The sequence below is a fragment of the Triticum dicoccoides genome, chromosome 6A, assembly GCF_002162155.2.
Source record: "Triticum dicoccoides isolate Atlit2015 ecotype Zavitan chromosome 6A, WEW_v2.0, whole genome shotgun sequence".
Taxonomy (NCBI): domain Eukaryota; kingdom Viridiplantae; phylum Streptophyta; class Magnoliopsida; order Poales; family Poaceae; genus Triticum; species Triticum dicoccoides.
The window spans coordinates 190,367,377-190,384,209 of record NC_041390.1 but is presented as its reverse complement, the minus strand read 5'-3'; positions in this window follow the sequence as shown (position 1 = coordinate 190,384,209).

The following is a 16,833-nucleotide window of genomic DNA, read 5'->3' as shown; positions in this document are numbered from 1 at the left end:
TCATGACTGATGACCAGCACCTCAGTGATGGTGCTTCCGTCGCTCTCCGCGTGGGGGAGAGGTTCGTCGTAGACCACCACGTTGGTGGGGAACGCGTCGACCGACGCGGTGTCGGAGTCGACCAGCATCGGGTCGGTGGAGCCTACGGACTCCAAGTCTACGGCAGGCTCGCCGGAAACGTGGAGTTGATAGAGGAGGCCCGCGAGGAGGTTTTCGGGGCCGCCTGCGCCTACGTCAGACGCAGGTTCGTCGGAGAGGCAAACCTCGCCGACAAGTTCGGCCAAGGAGCTAGCGGCGCAGGCGATCTCAATGCCGCACAGCGCGTGAACGCAAACTTCGTCTGGCATGCCTGGCTGGCTGCGCTCGCCAGGGAGGAAAAGGGTTCCTGTCCAGAACAGATCTCCGGACGGCGGTGCACCATGCCCCATGGTGGGCGCCAAATGTCGGGGGTTGGGTGCGACATATGCCAACGGATGGCTTATGATGGCGGGGGCGAGTAGAACGTCGCCGGTGCCTGGAAACGGGATGAGGCGAATCTTACCCAGCTTCGAGGCTCTCCGGGGAGATAATACCCCTACTGCTGCTCTGCGGGGTCTCCACATGATCACTATGGTCAAGTGTTTACACGGTTTCTCCTTGAGCTGTGTCTGGTGGTAGGAGAGGCCAAGGTTAGCTCTCTCCTTCTATCTAGTATGGTATAGAACTACTGGGATCCAACCCTTTGCATGGGTACCCTGGGGGGTTTATATAGGCCTACCCCCAGGGGTACAATGGTAATTCGACTGGGCGTGGGCCCAGCCATCAGTGCCTCCGACCTCCGACTTCTCTGCCGACTGCTGGGGCCCGCTGACTGGTCTGGTACGGAGCCGACAGGCCACGTCCGCCACGGGTGGGTCTTGCCGGCTGCTGATTACTGTAGTCGTGCTCCTGATGACGCAAACTTGGTCATGGGGTCGTGGCAACAGCCCCGCCGCTTGGCGGGCGATCACTGTGGCCACTCCCCATCTCTTCTTGATTAATGGCGCGTGGGCCTGGGGGAGGGCTTGGCCGACTTCCCCGGGCCGACTCCCGATGGGTCCGACTGGCGATTCTCCCGCTGTCTCCCAAGGTCTCGCTGACTGGTGGGCCCCGCTGCCTCCAGGCCGTACAGGCAAGCCGTCGTGGGCGCAGGACCTGGTACAGTGGTGCTGATGTCAGGGCCGGCCGGGCAACAGTGCCACGCCGCGGGGAGATCTTCCCAAGTACGGCATGTTGTAGCCATGCCTGCCCTTGGTAAGGGGCGGGGAGTGGGCTTCATTGTAGCCACGCCCCTGCCCCGTCCCCTTCGATGAGGTCACGGTTCATTGGAGTCGCCGACCGACTCCCCAAAGCCGGCTTCTCTGGAAGTCGCCCCTGGGACTCGGCCGTGAGCGGGCAGTCGGCCGCCTTGCCGTAGACTCCCCAGGAGGCGGCTCTTCGCCCTGTGGTCTTGAGGGGCGCAGCCTGCCCCGATGTCTTGAAAGGTTAAGGGGCTCGGGTTGGCCTACCCGTGGCCCATTACTCCGACAGGTTGGTTCCTCCCTTCTCCGATTTCTTTTACGAAGTCCTCGACCACTACGGGCTGCAGGTGTTGCATCTCCATCCCAACTCTGTTCTCCTCCTACTGTGAGGCGTATCTGGGCATGATGCCGTCCGTGGCGCTCCTACGCCACTTCTTCTTCCTTTGTGTCAGCAAGGGTAGCATCTCTGGATGCACTAACTTCGTTGCATCCGGCAAGGCCAACTCGATCTCGAGCACCGGGAAGAGGGCCGACAACATTCGATCCAAGTGGGTCATGATGGACGCCAAGTGTGCCGATCCGCGTCTAGCGCTGCCCACGGCGGAGCCCTCTTTCCACGGGGGATGGCCCAGGGCGGAGCTTGCTAATGAGCAAGCCTCGTTAGTGTTGGGGCAGATGGTGACCGACCTGAAGTCGGGCAACGCGAGGGCAGCAAAGGTGACGGGGGTCATGTTTCTGAGGGAGTACTTGACCCTGCGAATAGCTCCACTCCAGGCGCGTGCACGCCCCCTGTGGGAGCTTGAAGAAGAGGGGAACATGACCCGCCTGAGGCCAGGGGCCCTGCCTGACAATGAGTTGGCTGCTTTCATGCGCCTCATAGTTGGGGGCAACCAAGAGTACCCACCAAACGCCTTCGTCCCCTTGTTTCAACGCAAGGATCGGGAGGAATTCGTCACCTTCAGGCCAACCTTTGATGTGCATGGATTGGTGCCGCCGGTGCTCCTGGGAGCCCCCGCGGCATCGAAGCCGGTGGAGGTGTCTTCTGACGAGCCACGCGGGGAGGGGGAAGAGGAGGTGGACCCAAAGAAGACTCTGGAAGAGGTGGGGGAGACTTCCCCTGTGAGCAAGGCCGAGATCCTCCGCGCCCTTCCTGACGATGCCGAGGCCGACATCCGCCAAAGGGAGAGGGAGCAGCCCCCCATCCCGACGAGGGGTAGGTCGTCGTTGGTGCCTCGCAATGCCGCCTCCGTCCCGATGCTGTCAGGCATCAGGCTTCCTAAGCAGAAGTATGTCGCGATGGATCAGTAAGTGTCTCAAGCTTTGCCTTGTCCCTGTTTGCACTCTTCATTACCTGATGCTGGCCCTTGGTTGATCAGGCCGTCGTCTTCTGCGAAGAAGATGAAGGAGGATGCGGTGTTCGTGCCTCCTTCCTTAGAGAAAGGGGGAAGCAGCGCCCGCGTCTCCCCATCCCAGTCGTCCTCGCGGGGCCAAGAGGAGCATCGCCACGTGGAACCAGCCCCCATGGCCCTGGTAGCTCCGGACGTGCCGGCGCCTCGCACGGCTGATGGGGTCCCAGCTGCTCCAGAGGTCGCGGTCTCCCAGGCCCTGGTGATGATGTCGCCTCCTCCCACTGTTGCACCTCCACTCCCAGGATCTTCTGCTCCTGCTGCTACCCTGGAGCGTGCTCTCTCGGAGATGACCCAGCTGCAGGCGGATCTCTTGGGCGCAGACCCACGCCTTGTGGCCAGGTGCCTGGAGCTGGCCTTAGGCTGGCTCCATTCCGACTTGGTGGTTCGCGCCACTCCCAGGATCTTCTGCTCCTGCTGCTACCCTGGAGCGTGCTCTCTCGGAGATGACCCAGCTGCAAGCGGATCTCTTGGGCGCAGACCCACGCCTTGTGGCCAGGCGCCTGGAGCTGGCCTTAGGCTGGCTCCATTCCGACTTGGTGGTTCGCGCGGTGCTGGGCCAGGCCACTGCGGCTTCTGAGAAGGAGAAGTAGAGTGCCACCAACGCCGCAACCGGTCACGAGATGGTGTTGAAAGACGCCGAGGTCGCCCGTGACCGCTGCCAGGTGCTGGAGGACGAATTGCAGGGCCTGCGCGCCAAGCTTGCCGAAGAAGCGCGCTGCCACCAAGCGAAGGAGGGGGAAATGAAGGCCCCGAAGGATGCCGTCAAGAACCGTGATGCCGATCTGGCGGAGTTGGGGCGGACGTAGGCCGTCGAGCGCAACCGGTTGGAAGAGCTGGAGCGGGAGGCTGAGCTTGATGCCAAGGCGCGAGTCCTGACCGAAGACCGTGCGGCCTTTGCCGATCTTCAGAAGAGGTCCCGCAAGGCGCTGAAGACGCTTTATGAGCATGACCTGGATAGGTCGCTAGTCACCGACGAGGACGGCCCTGCCCAGCTGCTTCCTCTCTTGGTGCAGACGCTCGAGGAAGTCGTTGACAGCGTTGGTCCTATGGCGGAGGCAGAGGCTCGCGTCCTGTTTTCAGCTGCATTGACTCGCGTCTTCAGCCACCTGTACCTTCGCGACCCCGATGCTTGCCTTGACGAGCTACTGGAGCCTGTGGCTGAAGACCAATACGAGGTTGCCGCTGCAGATGTGCAAGGTCTGGTGGAGGCCTTGTTGGAGAAGTTCTGCGGCTTTGTCTCCGCTCCTTTGTTCGGCGATGTCGCCGATCTTGCAGCTGGTGGTGAAGGCGAAGAAAACGTTGCTCACGAGGTAGCGCCTTCCGCAGGTGATGGCGGCGTCCAAGGGTGACCTACGGCTACTCTCCTGTTTCGTTCCTGCAACATGCATTAGGCCTCGAGGAGGCGTTTAGACTTTTCATTTGGTATCGTGAGGACAATGTGTGAGGACAATATGTTTGTAATATTTGCTTCGAGATTTTGCGATTTCCTTCCTATTTGCTTTGCGTTCTGCGTCGGCAGAGCCCGGCCCCGCGCATACCTCAACCGCCATTGGGCCGACCGGAAACCAGGACGGACCAAGGAGTGAGGGGCTACGTGACCAGTTAGGATCCTGAGTCACGATGCTTAGGAGTCCCCCTTGACGCGCAAACGGCTTATAGGGAGAGTTCGCGAGGATAGACTGATGTTCTACGTCGGTAGGGCCCGGCCCCGCGCATACCTCAACCACCATTGGGCCAGCCGGAGACCAGGACGGACCAAGGAGTGAGGGGCTACGTGACCAGTTAGGCTCCTGAGTCGCGATGCTCAGGTGTCCCCCTTGACGCGCAAACAATTCCCATACATGACCTCGCTGAGGCCTCGGGAGGGGCGCGCGACGCCCAGGTTCGGGAGACCGTGGGGCCACCCTTAGTTGTTTATCACCAGTGCGGAGCATAGTGCTTCCGCTTGTGCACGGGCATAGCCGCTCCTCGGCAGTGTTGACAACCAGCGTGGAGCATGGTGCTTCCACTTGTGCGTGGGATGGGGGGCCCTCTGGGAGGAGCCCCGGGGGCGTGTACAGCACCGCCCTGGCATGTGGCTTGCACGGCAGGGCTGCGAGGTGTGTCTGGGCACTCGTGAGCCAGCGCAGGACTCATAAGGCCCTACCACAAGGCAGGTTGCGCCTGGTCTTGAGTCTTGGTGATTGTGTGTTCCTGCAAGGCGGTCAGGTGCAAGCACTCTACGTCCTCAGGTCCCGGCCCACGAGCGAGCTCAGCCGCCGCTGGTATGCCAGGTCACGATGCCGTGGTCAAGGCTAGGGGGGGAGGGCTAGAGAGCCTGTAAGAGCTCCTGAGTCGCGATGCTCAGGAGCCCCCCTTTTAACGCGCAAGCGAATTGCACGGGGTGAATGTATCCACGACGGGTGGCAATCGAGCAGGCGATAATCGTAGGCAGGTTAAGCAGGGAAGGCAAATCAGCTTGGGTAAATGCAGGAAGATACATGCCACTGGGTCCGGCCCGAGCGGCTTGGGGATGATGCAGCCCGAGGGGCGCCCCCAGCAAGGTAAGCTAAAGACATGAGCAAAAGGGATACATGCCGTAGGGACGGACCCACACGGCCTGGGAATAATGCAACCCAAGGGGTTCTCCCAGCTTAACGAGCTTGGAAGATGTCACCTGGTTCTGTAGACGAAGCAGAGTTGGTACAGCTGAAGGCGCACGTCGAAGAAAGGTGATGTAGGGTAGAACCCTAATCGCCCAATCTTTCACGAAAGGAGCGGATCCCACGAAGAACACGAGAAACACAAAGAGGGAAACGAGGGAAAACGGGGGAAACACAAGGGGAAACACCAGAGGAACACTCAAACTAACAAGAACAAGTCACAAATGTTCTAGATCCTCAGATACATAGAACGATACATGAATCCACGGACAACTAAGGACAATACAAGGGTAGCCGGTCTTCTCCATGAGGAGGTCTTGAAGTTCTTCTCCGAAAGGAGGTCTTGAATCCAAAGGGATCTCCTCCAAAGAGGCCGCGGTCTCTCACGAGTAGATCCGATGTGGATGAGCGAAGCTCTATCTCTAAGTATGAGCTAAACCAACGCTAACCCTAGAAAGTTGTACGGGATAGAGTATATATAGTCTAGGGGGAGAAGGGGATACACGGGCCTCGGCCCTTTACTGTGCGTAGACAGGGAGGCCGAACGTCCGGGCGTCGGGCCGGATGTCCGGGCTGGAGCAGTGACTTTTGTTGCTCTCGGGTTCGGAGGGGCCGGATTTCCGGGCCAGTGGCCGGATGTCCGGGCGCTCGGGAGGGGCCGGATGTCCGGGCTGCCGGGGCCAGATGTCCAGGGCCTGTAGCCTTCTGCGGCTGGGTTGCTGTAGAGGAAGGCGCTCCAGGGGCCGGATGTTCGGGGCCTTGGCCGGAGTCCGGGGCCTGGGAGATGCTCTTGGCTCCTTCCGTTGGTTCTCCTCATCCGTGGACTTGGGGACTTGTACATCTTCATGCGCATCTTCGGGAGGACTCTCTTGGTACCTAATCATGCACAACACCTCGGACTTAGGTAGTAGCCATGTCTCATGCATATAAAGTGGAAGTTCGGAGAGGAGTGAGTTCACCTTATCTTTGATATCTTTGGCTCGGGCTCGTGTCATTGGTCCAAGTGGTGCCGTTGGAGGTGTGGGTTCGTCCATGGGGATGATCTTGGGATGCTCCGCATCATCTCCCCTCCCTTGGGGAAGATCCATCCTCGGATTGAAATCCTCATCACCATGATAGGGCGAGAGATCTTTGATGTTGAAGATGTCGCTCACAGAGTACTTGTCACGAGGAATGTCGATCTGTAAGCATTGTTGTTGTTGTAGCGTGCAAGCACCTTGAATGGTCCATCCGCGCGTGGTCGAAGTTTGGACTTGCGTTCTTGGGGAAAATGGTCCTTGCGAAGGTGTAGCCACATGAGGTCTCCAATGTTGAATATCATAGGGTGCTTGTTGACGTTGAGCTTGGTCACAAGGCGTTGTACTTGGCGCTCGATGGTATTTCTAGTATCTTCATGCACCTTCTTGATATGGGTCGCTGTTGCACTTGCGTCCAAATTGATTCGCTCTTGGAGTGGTAGAGGTAGACTATCTAATGGTGACAAAGGATTGAATCCATAGACGACCTCGAAAGGGGACTTGCCGGTTGTTGAGTGTCTTGCTCGGTTGTAGGAGAAATCGGCATTGGGTAGACACTCCTACCACTCCTTGATGTTCTTCTTGATGAGTACTCGAAGTAGAGCGGAGAGTGTGCGGTTTGTCACCTCCGTTTGGCCGTCGGTTTGAGGATGGTACGCCGTGGAGAAGAGTAGCTTGATTCCGAGCTTGGCGCATAGGGTCTTCCAAAAGTAGCTAAGGAACTTGATGTCGCGGTCTGAGACGATGGTTTTTGGCACACCATGGAGACGCAAAATTTCCCTACAAAGAGATTAGCAACATGTGAAGCATCGTCTATCTTGTGGCAAGGAATAAAATGTGCCATTTTTGAGAAACGGTCCACAACGACAAATATGGGATCTTTCCCATTTCGAGTTCTAGGCAAACCAGGTACAAAGTCCATGCTAATGTCTTCCCATGGTTGGTATGGAATTGGTAAAGGCATATAGAGACCATGAGATTGAGCTTTGGACTTAGCTTTGCGACATGTAGAGCACCGATTGGTGAAGCGATTGACGTCCCGAAACATCTTTGGCCAAAAGTAGCTCTTCGAGAGCGTGGCGAACGTCTTGTCGCGTCCGAAGTGTCCCATTAAGCCTCCTCCATGCGATTCCTGCAAAAGCAACAAACGAAGAGACGACTCAGGGATGCAAAGTTTGTTAGCTCTCATAAGATAGCCGCCTTTGATGTAATAGTGTTCCCAAGATGTATTCGACAAACACTTGGCATAAGGAGTAGCAAAAGTTGCATCATGCTCATACAAGTCTTTGATATGCTCGAAGCCAATGACATCTAACTCAAGTTGCGTGACAAACATGCATATGCGAGAAAGAGCATCCGCTACTATGTTTTCTTTACCCTTGATGTACTTGATGACATAGGGAAAAGACTCAATAAATTCACTCCATTTAGCATGACGCTTGTTCAACTTCGTTTGTCCCTTAAGATACTTAAGAGTCTCATGATCGGTATGAATGATAAACTCATGGGGACGAAGGTAATGTTCCCATTCATGCAAAACGCGGACTAAAGCATATAGCTCTTTGTCATAGATGGGATAATTGAGTTGCGCTCCAGAAAGTTTCTCACTGAAGTAAGCTATGGGGCGCTTCTCTTGCGTTAACACACCTCATATGCCATTACCACTAGCATCACAATGAATTTCAAAAGGAGCATGAGTAAGCAAATTCTTAAGCTCATTGAATGCGGTATCTTGGGATGGTCCCCAAACAAAAGGCGCATTCTTCTTGCTCAAAGCATGCAAAGGCGAAGCAATGGTGCTAAAATCCTTCACAAAGCGACGACAGAAACCAGCAAGGCCAAGAAAACTACGCACTTGATGCAAGTTGGTTGGTTGCGGCCAAGTCTTAATAGCATTAATCTTGGACTCATCAACATGAACACCCTTAGAAGAAACAACAAAACCCAAGAAAACGAGCTTATCAACACCAAAAAGGCATTTCTCCATATTAGCATAGAGGCGCTCTTTTCTAAGAGTTTGCAAAACGGTGCGGACATGGGTGACATGCTCTTTAATAGATTTGCTAAACACAAGAATATCATCAAAGTAGACCACAACAAATATACCAATGTAAGGGCGAAAGACATGATTCATGAGGCGCATAAAAGTGTCCGGTGCTTCCGAAAGACCCATAGGCATGACTAGCCACTCATACAAACCAAACTTGGTTTTGAAGGCGGTTTTCCATTCATCACCCTCTTGTATGCAGATTTGATAGTAACCACTCTTAAGATCAATTTTGGAAAATATAGTGGCACCGCTAAGCTCATCAAGCATATCATCTAGGCGTGGAATGGGATAACTATAGCGAATGGTGATAGCATTGATAGGTCTACAATCGGAGCACATGCGAAAACTACCATCACGTTTTGGCACAAGAATGACCGGAATGGCACAAGGGCTCAAACTTCCATGCACATGTCCATGGTCTATGAGATGCTTTACTTGCCTTTGTATTTCTTTTGTTTCGTCGGGGTTGACACGGTATGGAGCTTTGTTCGGAAGAGGTGCTCCTGGGATGAGGTCGATTCGGTGCTCAATGCCTCGTAGAGGAGGTAGACCCGGAGGTAGCTCATCGGGAAAAACATCTTGAAATTCCTGCAAAAGAGAAGACAACACTAGAGGAAGAGTGTGAGAAGTGTTAGTTTGTGATGCATTGTCCTTGCACACGAGGACGTAGTGTAGGACACTAGATGGGTTCTCACACACTTCTCTCATCTCACGTTTGGTGGCAAATAGAACTAGGTTCTTGTTTTCGCTCATTGTGGAGGCACTCAATTTTTGCTTGTGGCGCTCACTCTCATTTTGGTGGCTCGCTCTCTCGCTATGATCTCCACGATGGGTGGCTTGCTTGTCGGCGATCACTTGACTTGGCGACATTGGACGAAGGACGTACTCGTTGCCCTTCATCTTGAAGATGTAGTGGTTCATTCGGCCGTTGTGTACGATTCCTCTATCGAATTTCCATGGCCGACCAAGGAGAAGATGATAAACGGTCATTGGAACGACGTCGCACTCCAAGGTGTCTTCGTAGGCGCCGATCTTGAAGGAGACTTGTACTCGGTGCTCGACTTGGATAGTGCCGGAGTCACTAAGCCATTGCACTTTGTATGGATGTGGATGCTTCATCTTGGGCAATTGGAGCTTGGAGCAAAGTTCTTCACTTGCGAGATTATGACAACTCCCTCCATCGATGATGACCTTGACGGATCGTCCATTAATTCCGGCCTTGGTGTGGAATATGTGGCATCGCTGGTCTTCTTCTTGGTGATGTTGGAGAGTCAACACTTTGGAGACAACAAGTGCGGGACTTGAGTCTTCATCACAAAAGACTTGTTCTTCTTCATTGTTCACTTGGCGGTGCATGGTGACTTGCTCGAGGGCTTCCATTTCGCCTTCGCTCATGGAGTCATAAGTGCCATCGTCGTTGAAGACCATGGTTCACTTGTTGGTGCACTCGTAGGACTTGTGGCATCAGCCTCCGCAAGTGAAACACTTGAAGGAACTCGTCTTGACGGTCTGATCGGTTGGGGTTCATGATGATGAAGCCCTCAGCTCAAAGTTGCTCGTAGGAGGATGGCTTGTAGTTGACGAAGCTTTCTTGGAAGTGGACTTGTCGATGTTGGAAGTAGAAGGTCTTATAGTCATTGTTGGAGTCGTTGAAGCTTGGTCATTGGAGAAGCCGTAGGGCTTCGATGAGAACTTGGCATACTTGAAATCATCTTGCACTTGGCGTTCCGCTTTGGTAGCTTGGTGCAGTAGCTCGATGAGATTTGAGTATGGTTGGAAGTCGGCGGTCTTCTTGATAGGGTGATTGAGTCTATTCAAGAAACGTGTCATTGTTTGCTCATCATCTTCCGTGACATTGGCTCTTATCATTGCAATATCCATCTCCTTGTAGTATTCTTCAACGCTCTTTGTTCCTTGCTTGAGTTGTTGGAGTTTCTTGAAGAGGTCGCGGTTGTAGTAGGTAGGTATGAAGCGTGCTCTCATGACATCCTTCATTTGCGCCCAAGTAGTGATGGGTGGTTCACCTCTTGCCTCTCGGTGCTCTATGATTTGTTCCCACCAAATGAGGACATAATCTTGGAACTCAAGGGATGCCATCGCGATCTTCTTCTCTTCTTCAAAACTGTGCAAACGGAAGATCTTGTCAACCTTCAATTCCCATGAAAGGTATTCTTCGGGATCGTTGCTTCCGTTGAACTTGGGCATGGTGAACTTGAGCTTGCCGTAGCGTTGCTCTTCATTGTGTTGGGGTCGGGGATGATGACGCCCTTGTTGTAGATGATTGTTCAACTCGTGGTGCTCTTGGCACGGAGGGTTGTTATCCTCATGTTGCTCTTGTCGTGGAGGATTTCCATTGTCTTCATGCTCTCGATGAACTTGATGGTGTTGGCGAGCTTGTGGAGGATCTTCGTGAGATCGAAGAGGAACTTGACGATGCATGCGAGCGTGAAATCTTTGTTCTTGAATTTCTTCGCGATGTGCTTCCTCTTGTTCACGGGCTTGTCGGCTTTGGTCGGCAACGGCTCGACTTGAATCGCGTAGAGCTTGTTGCGCCGCAAGTGCTTGAGCGTCACGGAGTTGTTGTTCTTGACGTTGTGCCTTGGCATCTTGGGCATTTTGGTGTAGCCGCGCTCGCTCTTCGTCTTCATGTTGGCGTTGTCGTTGCCGTTCTCGTGCTAGCGCAAAGGCCTCTTGAGTTTGACGTTGTTGGCGTTCTTGAGAGTCGATGTCTGGTAGGGGATTGAGGCTTGCTTGACGGTCGGTGCGCGCGGCTCGACGAAGAGTGTTCGACGTCGGTGTACTTGAGCCGGAGAGGGTGAAGTCAGAGTGGCGGGTTGAACGGCTCCTTCTTGAAGTGGAAGACGAGCGGTTGAGCAACAAAGCACGAATTTCGTCCATCCTTGCGTCATTCTCTTGCTTGTGATCATCGAGCTTGTGGTCGAAGTAGTCCCTTGTACGTTGCTTGGAAAGTCGCAAGTCGGCGGCAAGGTTGTCTATGCGTTCACTCATAGCTTGTTGCTCTTGATGCAAACCACGTTGTGCACCAAAGAGGTGACTCTTGGTGACGAAGGAGTTCATGTCTTTGCCTTGCTCCATGAAGAGTGGTTTGGTAGAAGTACTTGGCCTATCCATCATTCTAAGACAAATGTGAGTGGTAGAAAGAGAAGAACGAGTACCAAATGTACCTTGACCGAAGTTGAAAGTGGATCGAGGATCACTCCAATGTAGGACAAGGAAATAACACAATTGGTACGAGTTCTTGTCGGTTTCTCACACCTACACAAGTAAAAGCTTTTGGTGGAGCTTGGTAAGTGAGCATCAATAATGTTGGAAAAGATTCGCAAGATGAATTGTAAGTGAGCATCAATAATGTTGGAAAAGATTCGCAAGATGCAATGTAACAAGTAGACCAAGCATATAAGGTACATGGAAACACACACGCAAAAAGATAAGTGGGGTTGTGCAACCAAGGGTGAGCCAAAATGTGGAATCCACAAAAATGCTCTGCGGGCCGGATGTCCGGGCTCTGCGGGCCGGATGTCCGGGCTCTGCGGGCCGGATGTCCGGGCTCTGCGGGCCGGATGTCCGGGCTCTGGATCCGGGGATGAACGGGATGAACACTGCGTGGGGAGGTTTAATCCGCACGAAATTCGGATGAATTTGTGGATGGAAATTGGGGGGGGAGGATTGGAAGCTAGATCCACTCAAAACAAAGCAAATCCACGGATCCAAACCAACAAAATCTCAACACACCAACAAATCACAAAAAAAAAATTGGGGCTATTTTTGGTGGGGAATTTTCGAATTAGGACGAAAAACAACAAAACAAGGCTAGAAACACAACGGGGAGGCTCCGAAATCATGATCAACGTGGCTCTAGCTACCAAGATGATGTAGGGTAGAACCCTAATCACCCGATCTTTCATGAAAGGAGTGGATCCCGCAAAGAACATGAGGAACACAAAGAGGGAAAACGGGGGAAAACACAAGGGGAAACACAAGAGGAACACTCAAACTAACAAGAACAAGTCACACACGTGCTAGATCCTCGGATACATAGAACGATACATGAATCCATGGACAACTAAGGATGATACAAGGGTAGCCGGTATTCTCCGTGAGGAGGTCTTGAAGTTCTTCTCCGAAAGGAGGTCTTGAATACAAAGGGATCTTCTCCAAAGAGGCCGCGGTCTCTCACGAGGAGTAGATCCGATGTGGATGAGCGAAGCTCTAGCTCAAAGTATGAGCTAAGCCAACGCTAACCCTAGAAAGTTGTACGGGATAGAGTATATATAGTCTAGGGGGAGAAGTGCATACACGGGCCTCGGCCCTTTACTGTGCGTAGACAGGGAGGCCGAACGTCCGGCCGTCGGGCCGGATGTCCGGGCGTTCAGGCGACGTCGGATGTCCGGGCTGGGGGGCGGATGTCCGGGCTGGAGCGATGACATTTGTTGCTCTCGGGTTCGGGGGGGCCGGATTTCCGGGCCGGTGGCCGGATGTCCGGGTGCTCTGGAGGGGCCGGATGTCCGGGCTGCCGGGGCCGGATGTCCGGGGCCTGTAGCCTTCTGCGGCTGGGTTGCTGTAGAGGAAGGCGCTCCAGGGGCCGGATGTCCGGGGCCCTGGCCGGATGTCCGAGGCCTGGGAGATGCTCTTGGCTCCTTCCGTTGGTTCTCCTCATCCGTGGACTTGGGGACTTGTACATCTTCATGCGCATCTTCGGGAGGACCCTCTTGGTACCTAATCATGCACAACACCTCGGACTTAGGTAGTAGCCACGTCTCATGCATATAAAGTGGAAGTTCGGAGAGGAGTGAGTTCACCTTATCTTCGATATCTTTGCCTCGGGCTCGTGTCATTGGTCCAAGTGGTGCCAATGGAGGTGTGGGTGCATCCATGGGGATGATCTTGGGATGCTCCGCATCAAAAGGACTCCTCATGAGCCACCGGAGCCTTGAGCCTCGGGAGGCTCTGGGGGCTCAGGAGGCTCCTTGAAGACCGTCTCCATTCCCTCCAGACGACGCGGTACCTGGCCTCTTGAGCCGCCAGGTCACACCGCATGTTGCACTGATAGGCCGACACCACGCTTGGCTAGCCGAGGGGCATGCGAACGTAGCTGTGTGGTGGGCCCTTGCAACGGCCCACATGCGAAGGCCAGAAGCGCTCCTGAGACGCGGCCCTGTTGAGCCCTGGGACGTCGATGCAAACACGCAGCTCAGCACCCTCGCCTGGGTGGTGAGCCGTGCCCTGTGAGTGGTTGTCGCCGCTCATGGCCCTTGTGTCTTGCAGTTCCAGTGTAGTCTTGGCGATGAACTCCTGAGTGCTGGGCACCCCTTGCCCTATGTTCTCCTGAGGAAAACATGCCGCGTAGAACGCCTCCAAGTGGTGCCCAAGCGCCTCCCTCGTTAGGTTGGCAAGGCCCGAGGCCCTCCAGAAGAGAGCCCCCGAGCCCTGCCCGAGGAGGGCGCTGGGCGTGCCTTCCTATGCGATGGAGGGAGGCGCCCCTAGGACGGACGCTGATCCTGATGAGGCTCCTGCCGTGATGCCATCCTCCTTGGGTTCTGCGTGGCACAGCTGCTTCTTCTTGGGGATGGCCTCCGGAGGGCCCTCACTTCTGCTGTCGGGTCGTCGATTGCTGCGGCTTGGAAGGCGCACTTGAGGGAGCACACCGCATCCCTTTCTTCACACGGGACCGTGATGACCCCGCCACTTCCAGGCATCTTGAGGACGTTGTAACCGTGGTGGGTGACCGCCATGAACTTTGCCAGGGCCGGATACCCGAGGATGGCGTTGTACGGCAGGCGGATGTGCACGACGTCGAAGTCGATGAGCTCGGTGTGGTAGTTGTCGCGTGTGCCGAAGGTGACAGGTAGGCGGACCTGCCCTATCGGTGTGGTGGAGCTGTCGGTTACTCCTGAGAAAGGTTTGGTAGGCTGGAGCTGCTCATATGGCACTTGGAGGTTGTCAAAGGTGTTGACAGACAGGACGTTAAGCCCTGCACCGCTGTCAATGAGGCTCTTGGTAACCTGCACATTGCTGATGACTAGGGAACACAACATCGGGAGGACGCCGGCGGTAGCCGCGCACTTGAGCTGATCTGCCGAGTCGAAAGTGATGGCGCACTGGGACCACTTGAGTGGGTCGCGCAGCCTCAAGCTTGGGGAGCTCCGCGTTGACCTCGAGAGCGAACCATTTGAGGATGCGCTGAGAGGCTGGGGCCTGGGCGCCACCCAAGATGCAGTCGATTGCATGTGGCTCCTGGAATCCCGCAGCCCCCTCGTCCTGATGATGGTCGTCGTTCCTTCTTGGTGGCAGCAGTGGAGGAAGACCGGCGTTGCTTTGGGGGTGATCCTCACGAGGCAGGTCCCTCTAGGCCCCCTCGCGATTATGGTCTTGCCAGCGGTCCTCACAAGGCCTGTCGCGCCATTCTTGGCGCAGGCCACGGTCTTCCCAGCGTCTGCCTCCATGTCCTCCTCCGCGGCCGTAGCCCCGGTCGCTGCGCTCGGGGCGTCGACCGTAGCGTCCATCTCGTTTGGCTCTGAGCTCTTGGCAGTCGCTGCTATTGTGGGTGCTCAGGTTGTGGAAGGCGCAGAATGGTCGGCTATTCTTGGATGACTCGGGCTGATCTCTGCCCCGTTTGGTGTTGGGCTTTGCAGCTAGCACTGCCGCTTCCTTGCACTTCACGTCCTTGGCCTTGGCTTTCTTCTCCTCTGTGCCCGCGGCTGGCAGCTCAAGGAGAGAGAGGCGCCCCTCCTCAGCTCTTGCGCACTTGGTCGCCAGGTTGAACAGCTCCTGAGACGTGCAGAGCTCCTCGTGGATAGCGAGCTCTTCCTTCATCTTGACATCACGGACACCGTTGGAGAACGCGGAGATGATGGCCTCGTTCGTGATCTTGGGGATCTTGAGGCGGGTGTTGTTGAAGCGTTGGATGTACTTCTGGATGGTCTCCCCTGGTTGTTGCTTGATGCGGCGCAGGTCGCCCGCGTCCGGCGGGCGGTCGCGAGTGCCCTGGAAGTTGGCGACGAAGCGCTCGCGCATCTCGTCCCAGGAGGAGATCGAGTCATGCTGCAGGTTTAGGAGCCAGAAGCGGGCCCCATCCTTGAGAGCCATGGGAAACATGTTCGCCATGACTTTCTCGTCGCCGTTGGCTGCTTCGATTCTCAGCTTGTAGAGCTGCAGGAACTCCGCAGGGTCGGCGGTGCCGTCATAGTGAGGAGGCAGATCCGGTTTGAACTTGCCTGGCCAGGCGACACTGCGCAGCTCGGGGGTGAAGGCGCGGCATTCGGCCGTGGTTACTGGGGCCCGCCTTGGAGGTGGAGCTTGGTCTTGACGAGGTCCGCGCGGCGCCGCTACGGGCAGCGCACGGTCTTGACGAGGCGGCGCTTGAAGCGCGGGTGCAGCTTCTCGCAGCCGTGGGATTTCTTGGCAGCTTCTATCTTCGCGTGCGGGCACCGGGCGTGGCGGATCACACTTCGGGGCCGCGTGCCTTGGTGCCAAGGCGCCGTCTTTGGGCTGGGGTGGTGGAGGCGCACGTCGGGCCTCGTCGCCCATGGCCGGCTGAGGGTGAGGCAGAGAGACAGATAGCGCCGGGGAGCCCCCTGCAGCGTGGACGAGCTCCGCGACGCGATTGAGCCACTCTTCGTAGAGGTCGTCGACTGGGCGGTAGCATAGGAGCTCGTTTGCGGTGAGGAGTGCGGCCCGCACCTCCATGGGAGCGCGGTGTGCATGAGACGAAGAACCGGCCGGGGTCAGCGATGGAGTGGCGGTGCGGCCGTCTTGCCGCACCGAAGGATGCAGCGAAGAAGCTTGCTGCTCGTTCCCCACCGGGCCGGTGGCAGCGTTCACGGCAGGAGATGGAGACTATGTGGTGGCCCGCCGATGGGAGCCGTCTGAGCAACACGGGCGGTGAGGGCAGCCCGACGCTCAGCTCGAGCACGGCGAGCGTCCGCCATGGAGATGATGGGGCGACGGAGTGACAAACTAATGGAAGGGAAGCTACGGCGCACCCCTACCTGGCGCGCCAAATGTCGGATGTGGGGTTCCGGCAAACCCTTAAGGTTCGAACACTGGGGTGCGCGCGAAGTCTTTTCCTCCCACCGATCTACGCCCTAGCTCGCTAAGATCTCACGGACGAACGCGACGAACTCGCAACATAGAAAGACACAAGATTTATACTGGTACAGACCACCGTTGTGGTGTAATACCCTACTCAAGTGTGGTGGTAGTGGATTGCCTCTTGGGCTGATGATGAATAATACAAGGGGGAGAACAACCTCCTGAGGTTGAGGTGTTCTTGTGCTTGGATAACTTGTGTGGCTGGGGATGATCCAAGAACGGTTCCGTCTCTCTCTCTATCTCTCTCTTATTCGTCGTCCTATGGTGGTGGCTAGCTCTACTTATATAGGCCCTGGTCCTCTTCCCAAATATTGAGCGGGAAGGGAGCCAGCAACGGCGAGCAAA